General features: G+C 49.4%; 1 non-coding gene across 1 annotated transcript; it reads left to right on the forward strand.

The window, feature by feature from the left end:
* Window positions 1-2846: 2846 nt before the first annotated feature.
* LOC115895694 lies at window positions 2847-2949 on the forward strand. The gene has a single exon (XR_004055838.1). It is a non-coding gene; the product is annotated as a U6 spliceosomal RNA (small nuclear RNA).
* Window positions 2950-3290: the final 341 nt, after the last annotated feature.

The raw sequence follows: 3290 nt of genomic DNA on the forward strand, positions 1-3290 counted from the left end.
TTTCATCAGCGAGACCGTGGAGTACTACAAAGCCAAGAAAAAGAGAGACATCACGGCCTCTGCAGCAACACAGATGGAACTGGAGGTCGTTATCCTAAGCAAATTAGCACAGAAACAGAAAATGAAATAACCACATGCTCACACTTAAAAGTGGGAGCTAAGGACTGAGCACCCACGGACATAAAGATGCAAACTATAGGCCAGTTGCGGTGGCTCACGCCCGTCATTCCAGCACTTTGGGAGGCCGAGGCAGGCGGATCACTTGAGGTCAGGAGTTCAAGACCAGCCCGGGCCAACATGGCAAAACCCCGTCTCTACTAAAAATACAAAAATTGGCCGGGCGCGGTGGCTCAAGCCTGTGATCCCAGCACTTTGGGAGGCCGAGACGGGCGGATCACGAGGTCAGGAGATCGAGACCATCCTGGCTAATACGGTGAAACCCCGTCTCTACTAAAGAATACAAAAAACTAACCAGGCGAGGTGGCGGGCGCCTGTAGTCCCAGCTACTCAGGAGGCTGAGGCAGGAGAATGGCGTGAACCTGGGAGGCGGAGCTTGCAGTGAGCTGAGATCCGGCCACCGCACTCCAGCCTGGGCGACAGAGCCAGACTCCGTCTCAAAAAATAAATAAATAAATAAATAAATAAATAAAAATACAAAAATTAGTCGGGTGTGGTGGCAGATGCCTGTCATCCCAGCTAGTCGGGAGGCTGAGGCAGGAGAATCGCTTAAACCCAGGAGGCAGAGGTTGCAGTGAGCTGAGATCGCGCCACTGCACTCCAGCCTGGGTTTTTTAAAAAAAAGATGGGAACTACAGAACTTAGGGACCAGTCAGTGGGAGAGGGAAGAAGGTGGGCCTGTTGCAGTAGAAAAGGACCACCCCCCTAATGCCAGGAATGTCCAGGTGATCATTGCATGATAGACAGGCGAGACAGGCGGTTGTGAACTGCCTGTCTTGGGCCAGTCACGGTGGCTCACGCCTGTCATCCCAGCACTTTGCGAGGCCGAGGCGGGAGGATCACTGAAGGTCAGGAGTTCGAGACCAGCCTGCCCGGCGTGGTGAAACTCCATGTCTACTAAAAATATGAAAATTAGCTGTGCGTGGTGGCAGGTGCTTCTAGTCCCAGCTACTTCGGAGGCTGAGGCAGGAGAATCGCTTGAATCCGGGAGGCGGAGATTGCAGTGAGTTGAGATCGCACCACTGCACTCCAGCCTGGGCAACAAGAGTGAGACTCTGTCTTAATGACAAGCAAAAAAAGGAAGGTGGGGATAACTTGAAGCAAAGCCAGAAGACTCAAAGACGGGAGGAGGTTCCCAGCTCGCAGGTAGGGAAGACACAAATGGTTGGCTGGGTGTGGTGGTTTATGCCTGTCATCCCAACACTTAGGGAGGCCGAGGCAGGCAGATCACGAGGTCAGGAGATCGAGACCATCCTGGCTAACATGGTGAAACCCCGTCTTTACTGAAAATACAAAAAAACTAGCCGGGCGAGGTGGCGGGCGCCTGTCGTCCCAGCTACTCGGAAGGCTGAGGCAGGAGAATGGTGTGAACCCGGGAGGCGGAGCTTGCAGTGAGCCGAGATGGCACCACCGCACTCCAGCCTGGGCGACAGAGCGAGACTCCGTCTCAAAAAAAAAAAAAAAAAAGACACAAATGGTTGATTGTTTTGGGTTTCCGATGAGCCTTCCCAAAGGACACAATCCGATATACATTTATCTCAGTGAACAGAGGGGTGACTTTGAATGAAACGGGAGGCAGAGGCGTTAAGCACTTTCCAGGTTGAATTTTCCCTATAGCTTTGCCCAATATATTTTCCATTCACAGTTGCCAGCCTTCCTTTCCTACCTTTGGTCTTGAAAGAAAATTCTCTTCCTATTTCAGGGGAACAAAACATACTTTTTAGGCCGGGTGTGCTGGCTCACACCTGTAACCCGACCAAGGCCAGCGTGGGTGGATCACTTGAAGTCAGGAGTTCAAGACCAGCCTGGCAAACACAAGAAAGCCCTGTCTTTGCAGGGACATGGATGAAGTTGGAAACCATCATTCTCAGCAAACTATCACAAGAACAGAAAACCAAACACCACACGTTCTCACGCATCAGTGGGAGCTGAACAATGAGAACACATGGACACAGGGAGGGGAACATCTCACACTGGGGCCTGTCAGGGGGTGAGGACTAGGGGAGGGAGAGCCTTAGGATACATACCTAATGCATGTGGGGCTTAAAACCTAGACTTAGAACCAACCCAAATGTCCATCAGTGATAGACTGGATAAAGAAAATGTGGCACACAGACACCATGGAATACTACGCAGCCATGAAAAAGGATGAGTTCATGTCCTTTGCAGGGACATGGATGAAGCTGGAAACCGTCCTTCTCAGCAGACTCACACAGGAACAGAAAAGCAAACACCGTGTGTTCTCATTCATAAGTGGGAGTAGAACAACGAGATCACATGGACACAGGGAGGGGAACATCACACATCAGGGCCTGTTGGGAGGTGGGGGCTAGGGGAGGGAGAGCATTAGGAGAAACACCTAATGTAGACAATGGATTGATGGGTGCAGAAAACCACCATGGCACATGTATATCTATGTAACAAACCTGCACGTTCTGCACACGTAACCAGAACTTAAAGTGTAATAAATATATATGTGTGTGGATATGTATATGTATATCTATGTGTATATATAGAGAGAGAGATGTTAGAGAATGGAAAAAAAATCAAAGTTTCTTACCCGATGGCAACTTCTGTTACTCCCTCATTAAGTTTACTTTCAGTCAAAAAAAAAAAAACACACACACACACAAATAAAAGCAAAAAATAAAAAATAAATAAATAAATAAGTGCTCGTTTCGGCAGCATGTATACTAAAATTGGAATATGATACGGAGAAGCTTACCCCTGCACAAGGATGACACACAAATTTGTGAGGCGTTCTGTATTTTTTTTTTTTTTTTTTTTTTTTGAGACAGAGTCTCGCTCTGTTGCCCAGGCTGGAGTGCAGTGGCGCGATCTCGGCTCACTGCAAGCTCCACCTCCTGGGTTCATGGCATTCTCCTGCCTCAGCCTCCCGAGTAGCTGGGACTACAGGTGCCCGCCACCTCGCCCGGCTAATTTTTTGAATTTTTAGTAGAGACGGGGTTTCACCATGTTAACCAGGATGGTCTCAATCTCCCGACCTCGTGATCCACCCGCCTCGAGCCTCCCAGAGTGCTGGGATGACAGGCGTGAGCCACCGCGCCTGACCATATTTTTTCTTTAAGAAAACAGTTTAATGGCCGGGTGCG

Source organism: Rhinopithecus roxellana, chromosome 22, assembly GCF_007565055.1.
Source record: "Rhinopithecus roxellana isolate Shanxi Qingling chromosome 22, ASM756505v1, whole genome shotgun sequence".
Classification (NCBI taxonomy): domain Eukaryota; kingdom Metazoa; phylum Chordata; class Mammalia; order Primates; family Cercopithecidae; genus Rhinopithecus; species Rhinopithecus roxellana.